This window comes from Sarcophilus harrisii, chromosome 1 (assembly GCF_902635505.1).
Source record: "Sarcophilus harrisii chromosome 1, mSarHar1.11, whole genome shotgun sequence".
NCBI classification, from domain to species: Eukaryota; Metazoa; Chordata; class Mammalia; order Dasyuromorphia; family Dasyuridae; genus Sarcophilus; species Sarcophilus harrisii.
This window is the reverse complement of record NC_045426.1, coordinates 538,435,593-538,447,114: the sequence shown is the minus strand read 5'-3', so window position 1 is coordinate 538,447,114 and position 11,522 is coordinate 538,435,593. Positions and strand designations below refer to the sequence as shown.

The window sequence follows — 11,522 nt, the reverse complement described above, 5'->3', positions numbered from 1 at the left end:
CAGTTTTCCCACATCCCCTCCAACAATCATCATTATTTTTTCCTGTCATCTTAGCCAATCTGACAGGTGTGTTGTGGTATCTTAGAGCTGTCTTAATTTGCATTTCTCTAATTAAAAATGACTTGGAGCATCTTTTCATATGGTTAGAAATAGTTTCAATTTCTTCATCTGAGAATAATCTATTCATATCATTTGACCATTTATCAATTGGAGAATGTCTTGATTTTTTATAAATTAGAATCAATTCTCTATATATTTTGAAAATGAGGCCTTTATCAGAACCTTTCACCATAAAAATGTTTTCCCAATTTATTGCTTCCCTTCTAATCTTGTCTGCATTAGTTTTGTTTATACAAAAACTTTTCAGTTTGATATAGTCGAAATTTTCTATTTTGTGATCAGTAATGATCTCTAGTTCTTCTTTGGTGATAAATTCCTTCCTCTTCCACAGGTCTGAGAGGTAAACTATCCTGTGTTTCTCTAATTTATTTATAATCTCATTCTTTATGCCTAGGTCATGAACCCATTTTGACCTTATCTTGGTGTACAGTGTTAAGTGTGGATCAATTGCCTAGTTTCTGCCATATTAGGTTCCAATTTTCCCAGCAATTTTTGTCAAACAGTAAGTTCTTATCCCAAAAGCTGGGGTCTTTGGGTTTGTCAAACATTAGGTTGCTATAATTGTTGACTGTTTTGTCCCTTGAACCTAACCTACTTCACTGATCAACTAATCTGTTCCTTAGCAAATACCAAATGGTTTTGGTAACTGTTGCTCTATAATATAATTTTAGATCTGTTACAGCTAAGCCACCTTAATTTGATTTTTTTTTCATTAATTCCCTTGAAATTCTTGACCTTTTGTTTTTCCATATGAATTTTGTTGTTATTTTTTCTAGGTCATTAAAATAGTTTTTTGGGAGTCTGATTGGTATAGCGCTAAACAAATAGATTAATTTAGGTAGTATTGTCATCTTTATTATATTTGCTCGCTCTATCCAAGAGCATTTAATATTTTTCCAATTAGTTAGATCAGACTTAATTTGTGTGAAAAGTGGTTTGTAATTTTGGTCATAAAGTTTCTTATTTTCCCTTGGCAGATAGATTTCTAAATATTTTATACTATTAGTAGTTACTTTAAATGGAATTTCTCTTTGTAACTCTGACTGTTGGATTTTGTTAGTGATATATAAGAATGCTGATGACTTATGTGGGTTTATTTTATAACCAGCAACTTTGCTAAAGTTGTGGTTTATTTCTAATAACTTTTTAGTAGAATCTCTGGGGTTCTCTAAGTATACCATCATATCATCAGCAAAAAGTGATAATTTGGTTTCCTCGTTGCCTATTCTTATTCCTTTAATCTCTTTCTCAGCTCTTATTGCCAAAGCTAGCATTTCTAATACAATATTAAATAATAATGGTGATAGTGGGCAACCTTGTTTCACTCCGGATCTTAATTGGAAGGGTTCCAGTTTGTCACCATTACATATGATGCTTACTGATGGTTTTAAATAGATGCTGCTGATTATTTTAAGGAAAAGCCCATTTATTCCTATACTCTCAAGTGTTTTTAATAGGAATGGATGTTGGATTTTATCAAATGCTTTGTCTGCATCTACTGAGATGATCATATGGTTTTTGTTAATTTGGTTATTAATATGGCCAATTATATTGATAGTTTTCCTAATACTGAACCAGCCTTACATTCCTGGTATAAATTCTACTTGATCATAGTGTATTATCCTGGGGATGATTTTCTGTAGTCTTTTTGCTAATATCTTATTTAAGATTTTAGCATCAATATTCATTAGGGAGATTGGTCTATAATTTTCTTTCTCTGTTTTCAGCCTACCTGGTTTAGGTATCAGTACCATGTCTGTGTCATAGAAGGAATTTGGTAGGACTCCTTCATTCCCTATTTTATCAAATAATTTATATAGCATTGTGGCCAATTGTTCTTCAAATGTTTTGTAGAATTCACATGTAAATCCATCTGGTCCTGGGGATTTTTTTTAGGGAGTTGATTAATAGCCTGTTCTATTTCTTTTTCTGAAATGGGACTACTCAAGCAATTTACTTCCTCCTTTGTTAGTCTGGGAAGTCTATATTTTTGGAGGTAGTCATCCATTTCATTTAGGTTATCAAATTTATTGGAATAAAGTTAGGCAAAATAACTCCTTATTATTTCTCTAATTTCCTCTTCATTGGTGGAAATTTCTCCCTTTTCATTTTTAAGACTACTAATTTCATTTTCCTCCCTCCTTTTTCTAATCAGATTTACCAAAGGCTTATCTATTTTATTGGCTTTTTCATAGAACCAACTCTTAGTTTTATTAATTAGTTCAATAGTTTTTTTACTTTCAATATTATTAATTTCTCCTTTTAATTTTAGAATTTCAAATTGAGTATTTGATTGGGGGTTTTTAATTTGGTCTTTTTTTTAGTTTTTTTACTTGCAAGCCCAATTCGTTAATCTTTTCTTTCTCTGTTTTATTCAAGTAAGCCTCTAAGGATATAAAATTTCCTCTTATTACTGCTTTGTCTGCATCCTATAAATTTTGGTATGATGTCTCATTGTTGTTATTATCTTGAGTGAAATTATTAATTGTATCTATAATTTGCTGTTTCACCCAATCATTCTTTAAAATGAGATTGTTTAGTTACCCCTAACTTTCTATTGAACGGAGTTTTTATTGCATCGTGATTTGAAAAGAAAGCATTTACTATTTCTGCCTTGCATTTAATTTTTTTTATCCTTATATTATTTTATTCTTTAAAAAAAATTTATGGGATTGGTCGAAGGGCAAAAGGACTTGTGGCACAGATATGAGTGAAGAGCTTGTGGAAAAATAAATTATCTAGACAACAAGGAGACCAAAAGGAATGCTTGCAAATTGACTCATCTGACTCTAGTTATCAAAGCTTTAACTCTGCAAATACTTAAGAGGCACAATTATGCATATTTGTTTTATTCATAATTTGTATTGTTCTGGGATACCAAAAGTATTTCTAATGATGGTGAATTAACAAAATTTTTGTACCTCATCTCAAAACAGCCATTGATCCATCTCATCCAATGGTAATATCAAATTTGTTAAAAGGAACATAAAAACAAACATGCACACAATTGCACAGTTTTCATAAAGGTCTATTTCATTATTGGTGGGTAGCACCATTTAACAGTTAAATACATTTAAATAATGTATAGGTGACTGCACTACTGCAGCATTGGTAACTAGATAGATAACCAATTTAACTATAAACCAACAAGTAACTGTCTAAATATTGAAAATACAGCTCTTGTTTGGATCATCCCTTGTATAGATCATCCCTCTTAGAAAAAAAAAAGCCTGCTGGTCACATTGGAAATATATTTTAAGGCCAAATCTTTTGCTAGCTATCCCTTCCCCACAGGTTTCTTCGATTGTACTAAGCCTCCAACTCCAAGGCAAGCCCAAGTTTGTGACCTCCAGCATTGATGCTTTTCCCATCCACCAGGGCAGACAGCATAAGCTTCACACCAGGCCTCAGGGTCTGAGTATAACCCACACCAATTAAACTAGAATTGTTGACTTTTGCAGAAATAGAAGCAGTTTCATCCAATTGATATTTGGCTTCAATTCCAAAACGAGTGCAGTTGGTGTCTGATGTCCAATCTAAGTTTACAGAAATATCAAGATCTTCACATACTTTCTGATAAATTGAACCTCCAAATTCTGTTCCATCATTGACATTAGTGTGCAGTTGGAAGTCTCCAGTCCTGTATCCCACTGCAAAGTTATTCCTTGTTAACTTTGACTTGGCACTATCAAAGGTCATCTGGTAGCCAGCAAGCCAGCCTTCATAACCAAAAATGGCTGACCCATGAATGGCAGGTACAGCAAAATCAAAATCAATGTCACAGCCAAGGTTTATACATTCTCGTTTGTAAGAAGACTTTATTTTTACCACTTTTCTTTCCTGTGTTTGGTGAGAAGGTAGTATCAAATGTCAGCTTCAAACCTTGGCAAATCTGGTCTTCAATTGCGATTTCGGTTCCCAAAGTGTTATCAGTGTTCCATTTTTCTGTGAAAGTCAGACCATACTCACACCATTTATATTTGGTCTCCAAAGTCCCAGAAACTTTACCAGTGTCTGTATTAGATGAACCCAAAGATATGAATTCCAGTCCACTGCAAGACTTTGTTTTCACATCCAGTTTCACCAAACCAAAACCAAATCCTTTGTTGAAAATATCTCTGGCAGCTTTGCCAAGGTCAGCATATGATGGAGGAACACACATTGCTGCCTTAGTGTCTTCACTTAGGTCAATACCAAGGGGAGAGAAGGCCCGCGGATGTCAGGTAGCACAGACGGCCCAGGACTCCTTGCATTTAATTTTGAGGTCTTTATGTCCTAATGTATGGTCAATTTTTGAATAGGTTCCATGAACTGCTGAGAAGAAAGTATATTCCTTTCTGTCTCCATTCAATTTTCTCCAAAGATCTAATATACCTAATTTTTCTAATATTCTATTTACCTCTTTAATTTCTTTCTTATTTGTTTTGTGGTTTGATTTGTCTAATTCTGAGAGTGCAAGGTTACAGTTTTGTTGTCTAATTCTTCTTCCAGCTCTCTTAACTTCTCCTTTAGGAAGTTGGATGCTATACCACTTGGTGCATATATGTTTAATATTGATATTGCTTCGTTGTCTATGCTACCCTTTAGCAAGATGTAGTTTCCTTCCTTGTCTCTTTTAATTAGATCAATTTTTGCTGTTGCTTGATCTGAGATAAGGATGGCTACCCCTGCTTTTTTGACTTCACCTGAAGCATAATAGATTTTGCTCCAGCCTTTTACCTTTACTCTAAATGTATCTCCCTGCTTTAAATGTGTTTCTTGTAAGGGTTTTGACTTTTGATCCAGTCTGCTATCTGTCTCCTCTTTATGGGAGAGTTCATCTCATTCACATTTACAGTTAGAATTACTAATTCTGTATTTCCTGACATCCTTATATCCCCAAATTATGCTTTACTTTTTCTTGCCCCACCCAAACCTCTTTCCTCTTTTTAAATTTATGTATCCCACTTGTATCACGACACTCACTCTCTTTATAATCCCTCCCTCCCCTCCATTGAATCTTTTCCCCTTTCTTCCCTTATTACTCTTTTTCTTTTCCTTTTTCCTCTCCCCCTTTTTAATGAGGTGAGAGAGAATTTTCTCTAAAACAGATATGTCAATTATTTTCTCTTTGAGGCAACTCTGATGAGAGTAAGATTCACACAATGTTCCTCCCCCTCTCCAAATTCCCTCAGATATGATAAGTTTCCTTTGTCTCTTTGTGGGATGTGATTTCCCTCTTTTTATCCCTCCTTCCCACCTTATTCTGCCATCATCCCTTTTCCATATCTACTTCTCTTTTTTATGTTATATCAGTAAAATCAAATTATACATGTATTCTTTTTGTATATCCACAACAGAAATACAATTCTCAAGAGTTATTTTACCTTTCTGCATCTCTTGGGTCCTATGGTTTGGAGATCAAATTTTTTGTTTAGTTCTGGTTTTTTCCTTAGAAACAAATGGAATTCATTTGTTTCATTAAATGTTCATCTTCTTCCCTGGAAAAAAATGCTCAGCTTAGCTGAGTAGTTTATTCTTGGCTGCAATCCAAGTTCTTTTGTCTTTCAGAATATCAGATTCTAGGCCCTTCGATCCTTTAATGTGGAAGCAGCCAGATCTTGGATGATCCTATTGTGGCACCTCGGTATTTAAATTTTTTTTTTCTGGCTGCTTGTAAAATTTTTCCTTAATCTGATAGTTCTGAAATTTGGCCACAATATTCCTTGGGGTTTTATTTTAGGGTCTTTTTAGAAGGTGTTGATGAATTCTTTCAATGCCTATTTCCTTCTGATTCTATTACATCTGGGCAGTTCTCTTTGATGATTTCTTGTAAAATAGTATCCTAGGCTCTTTTTTTTCATCATAATTTTGGACGTCCAATAATCCTCAGATTATCTCTCCTAGATCTATTTTCCAAGTCTGTCATTTTTGCAAGTAGATAATTCATGGTTTTCCAGTTTGTCATTTTTTTTTTTTTGAGATTTCTTGCTGTCTCAACAAATCATTAGTTTCTATTTGTTCAGTTCTGATTTTCATGTATTATTTTCTTCATTAGCTTTTTTTATTTCTTCTTGTATATTCCAATTGAGTTTTAAATGATTGTTTTTGCTCTGGAATTTTTCCATTTCACTAAATTTTTTTTTTAGTGAATTATTTTCTTTTTCCAATTCACAGATCTTACTTTCTTGTGAGTTCTTTGTCTTTTCCAATTCACAAATCCTACTTTATGGTGAATTTTTTATTTTTTCCAATTCACAAATCTTACTTTACTGAGATTTTTTTACTTTTTCCAATTCACAAATTTTATTTCCCTGCACTTCCTGGGAAATTTTTATCTTTTCCAATTCACATTTCAGGAAGTTGTTGCTATCTTGTAAAGCTTCTCTTTCCTTTCCCCATTTATCTTCTAACTCTCTTTTGGGACTTAATGGTCTCTTCTATGAGAGCATCATGTAAAAGTGGACAGGTGACATTCCCCTTTGGGGTATTGTCTGGTACCTGTTTGCTATTAGTCTCTTCAGGTTTGCTGACCTGCTCTTTTTCTTCATAGAAGCTGTCAATCATTCTTTTCATTTTTTTATTCATATTTTAAAGCCTTTAGGGTATGTCTTCTAAGCAAGGGGGTTACTAGCTTCCTCTGCAGAGCAGGGAGAGATGTAAACCGGCTTTCGGCTCCAAGGGTGTGGGAGTGCTCTGAGTGAGAGTTTTTCCTTCCCCCAACCAGAGGTGGATTCAGCACTGGCCAAGCTATGGAAGTGCCCAGTTGGGCTGTGTGGGTTAGTGACTGCCCTAAGGCTAGAGACTAAGCGGTGAGTGTCACTGCTCCAGGCCAGAGCCCCTTGTGGGACTGTGGGTATTAGCAGCTGACCACAGATAGCCTGGCTTTACTGGAAGTCTGCCTGGAAGTCTCTGTCCAATGCAAATAAGCCCTGTGAAAGCTATATGGCCCCAAGCCAAGCCCCCCACTGCGCAGATTAGAGGCTAACCTGGGCTGTGCCCTCCTGCCATGCAGGTTTGCAACTGCCCCAAGGAAAAGCCCCGTACTGCAGGTTGGGGCTGTCTGCAGATTTTCTTTGGCTGGTGAGTTGTTATACTAATAATCTTTATGAATTGTAGCTGTCAAGACTATTTCTGAGGCTCCATATAATATTGATAAAGAGGGTAAGAGAAGAGCTTAGAAAGTCACGTGTTCCTTCTCTGCTATCTTGGCTCCGCCTCCAACTTATATTCTTATAAATATGATATAGTTCTTCATATGTTTTACAAAGGTCTCTTTTATCAGAAATACTGGTTATAAAGATTTCCTCCCAGATTTGGACTTCCCTTTTAAACTCATTTCTATTGGTTTTGTTTGTGCAAAAACTTTTTTTATTTAATGTAATCAAAGTTGTCCATTTTACCTTTCATAATGTTTTCTGGTTATTCTTTGGTAACAAATTCCTCCATTCACCAAAGAACTGATATGTAATTATACCTTCTCTAAAATCATTTATGGCATCATCCTTTATGCTCTAATAATGTATTTATTTTGACCTTATTTTGTATGGGATATGATATGTAGATCTATGACAAGTTTCTAACATATTATTTTCACTTTTCCTAGCAAATTTTATCAAATAGTGAATTCTTATTGCAGAAGTGGAGTTTGGGGTTTTACCAAATACTAGATTACTATAGGTTTTGACTATTGTGTCATGTGTATCTAATCTATTTCACTCTATTTCTTAGTTGGTTCCAAATGGTTTTTATGACAGCTGCTTTATAATATAGTTTTAGGTTTGTTATTGCTAAGCCATCATCTTTTTGTATTTTTTTCATTAATTCCCTTGGTATTTGATGTTTTGTTCTTCCAGATGAATTTTGTTATTTTTTTTTCTAATTCTATAAAATAATGTTTTGACAGTTTGGTTGGTATGGTACTGAACAAGTAGATCAATTTAGATAGAAGTGTTATTTTTATTATATTAGCTTGACCTACCAATGAGCAATTGATCTTTTTCCAATCACTTAGATCTGAATTTATTTGTATGAGAAGTGCTTTGTGATTGTGTTCATAGGTTTGTTTTGGGACATAGATGGCCAAGTGTTTTATTTTGACTACAGTAATTTTAAAGGGAATTTCTCTTTCTATCTCTTGGTGATGGGCTTTGTTAGTTATATATAGAAATGCCAATGATTTGTGTGGATTTATTTTATATCTTGCAATTTTGATAAAACTGTGAATTTTGGATAATTTTGGATTATTGTCTAGGATTCTCTAAGTATATCATCATATGTATATACGTATATCATCTACAAAGAGTGATAATTTTATTTCCTCATTGCCTATTCTGATTCTTTTAATTTCTTTTTCTTTTCTTATTGTTAAGAGCAACATTTCTAGTATAATTTTGAATAATAGTGGTGATAATGGGCATTCTTGTTTCATCCCTTGATTTTCTTGAGAATGAGTCTTGCTTTTTCCTGCTTCTTTTCATTAGAAATAGTGTTTATTGTAGGTTTTAGATAGATACTGCTTATTATTTTAAGGAACGCTCTCTTTATTCCTACACTGTCTAGTGTTTTTAATAGGAATGGGTGCTGTATTTTGCCAAAAGTTTTTTCTGCATCTATTGAGCAGAAATCATATGATTTCTCTTGATTTTGTTATTGATATGGTCAATTATGGTGCTAGTTTTCCTGATGTTGAACCAGCCCTACTTTTCTGGCATAAATCCCACTTGGTCATAGTATTAATATACTATGTTGATAAGTTGCTGTAATCTCTTTGTTAATATTTTATTTTAATATTTTCCATCAATATTCATTAGGGAATTTGGTCTGTAATATTTTTCTCTGTTAGGACTCTTCCTGATTTAGGTATCAGTGCCATTTTTGTGTTATAGAAGGAATTTGGCAGGTCTTTTGCTTTACCCATTTATACAAATAGTTTATCTAGTATTAGAATTAATTATTCTTTAAATATTGGTTAGAATTCACTTGTGAATACATCTGGACCTGGAGATTATTTTTGAATTGTTCATTAATGATTTGGTCAATTGCTTTTTCTAAAATGAGACTATTTAAGAAATTTATTTCCTGTTCTGTTAATGTGGGCAATTTATGTTTTTTTGTAAATATTCATCCATTTAAGTTAAATTGTCAGATTTGCTGACATACAGTTGAACAAAACAGCTCCTAATTACCGATTTACTTTCTTTGTCATTGGTGTTAAATTCACCTTTTTCATTTTTGATGCTGGTGATTTGTTGTTGTTTTCTTTTTTCTTTCATTTTTCTCATCAAATTAACCAAATTATCTATTGAGTTGTTTTTTTTTGTTTTGTTTTTTTTTTTTATAAAACCAACTCTTAGTTTTATTTATTAGCTCAATAGTTCTCTTAGTTTCTATTTTATTAATCTTTCCTTAGAGACTCAGAATTTTTAATTTGGTATTTGTAGTTGATGCACTGAGATCCCAAGTATGTGAGGCTAAATAGTAATTGGGCTATACTCTATTAATATACATGATTGGATAAAGAATGGTCCCTGCCCACTCTCCGTGCAAGTCCTGATGTGTTGTATAGGAAATGACGATTTTGGTGGGTGGAGGCAGAGAGAAAGACAGGAAGAGAAGCTGAGAGAGATTGGGCCTGGGTTCCATACTCCTAGCTGCTGGTCGCGTGGCTGCTAATTTAGCTAGCTTCTTGACTCAGTTGCACACATTGCTATCGCCGATTATCTTCCACCTCTGATCCTTCTTCACTGAGAATAAAGACTGACGATTTTCCCCTAACCTGAATTCCTGACTCCTGCTGATTTTAAAATACACGGTCTTCACAGGTATTTAGTTAGTGGTTTTTAATTTGTTCTTTTTCTCACTTTTTTAGTCACATACCTAATTCATTGATCTCCACTTTTTCTATTTTAATCATGTAGCTATTTAGAGAGATAACATTTTCCTTAAGAACCACTTTGGCTGCATGCTGTAGGTTTTGGTATGTTGTCACATTATTGTCATTCTCTTGAATGAAATTATGGATTGTTTTGGGGATTTTGTTGTTTTACCCACTCATATTTTAGAATTAGATTATTTAATTTCCAATTAGTTTTATTTTATCTTTCTCTGGCCCTTTATTGAACCTAATTTTTATTGCATTGTGGTCTGAAAAGGAAACACTATTTCTGCCTTTTTGGATTTGATTGTGAGGTTTTTATGTCCTAATACATCTTAAATTTTTGTGGAGGTGCCATGTATTGCCAAAAAAAATGTATTCCTTTCTGTCCCCATTCAGTTTTCTTCAGAGGTCTATCATATCTAGGAGGTCTAGGTTTCTATTAAACTATCTAATTTATTTTTTATTTTGTGACTAGAGTTGTCTGATTCTGAGAGGGGAAGATTGGAATCCAGTTTTGCTATATATTTCTTCCAGTAACTGACTTAAATTCTTCTCCAGGAATTTGCCTACTCTACTACTTGAGCATACACATTTAGCATTATTACTACTTCATTACTTAAGGTTCGTTTTATCAATGTACTTTCCTTCCTCATCTCTTTTAGTAAGATCTATTTTTACATCAGAATTGTTACCCCTTATTTTTTTCTTACTTCAGTTGAAGCATAAATTCTATTCTTTCTTTTGACCTTTACTTTGTATGTGTCTCCTATGTCAAATATTTTTTCTTGTAAACAACATATTGTAGGATTCTGTTTTTTTTTTGTTTTTTTTTTTTTTTTTTAATGCACTCTACTATTTGCTTCCATTTTATGGAGAGTACATCCCATTCACTTTCACAGTTATGATTACTAGCTCTGCACTCCCCTCTATCCTATTTTCTTCAGTCTATATTTTTTGTTCTCTCTTTTCACCCTATCTTTAGTGGTGTTTTTTAACCCACTCCGCCCATTATCTTAGTTGCTATCACCCTTTCCCTTTCTCTTAGTCTTGTTTGTTTTAACCAATTCCACCCATTACTTTGTCCCCTATCAACCCCTTTCTACCTTCTCTTACTTTTTCCCCCTAGTGTTTACTCCCTTCCTTCTAACTTGTCCCTCCCTTTTCTTTTTGTCTTTCTCCTTCTAGTTCTTTATAAGGTTAGATAAATTTCTTTGCCTAACTGATTAAGTTATTCCCTTTTAGAGACAAAACTGATGAGATCAAGTTTCAGATAAGGCAAATCTCCCTCCCTTCATTCCCTGGATTGTAATAATGATGTGAATTTCTTTAGTTGAACCAATTTTCCCATTATACCACCCATTTCTTATTTCCTAGAACAGAACTTTTTCTATTCCTTAATGCATTTTTCTTTGATATTATCATATCAGAGTCCATTCACAACCACACCCTCAGTACATGTGATTCCCTACCTACCCCTCTGTCTACTGCAGTGACAGATATAGTTATCAAGAGTTACAAATATCATTTTCCCATCTATGGATGT

The 11,522-nt window shown here is 33.7% G+C and overlaps 1 pseudogene; it reads right to left on the bottom strand.

Annotated features, from left to right (window-relative positions):
* Window positions 1-3,256: 3,256 nt before the first annotated feature.
* Window positions 3,257-4,301, bottom strand: LOC100932582 (annotated as a pseudogene).
* Window positions 4,302-11,522: the final 7,221 nt, after the last annotated feature.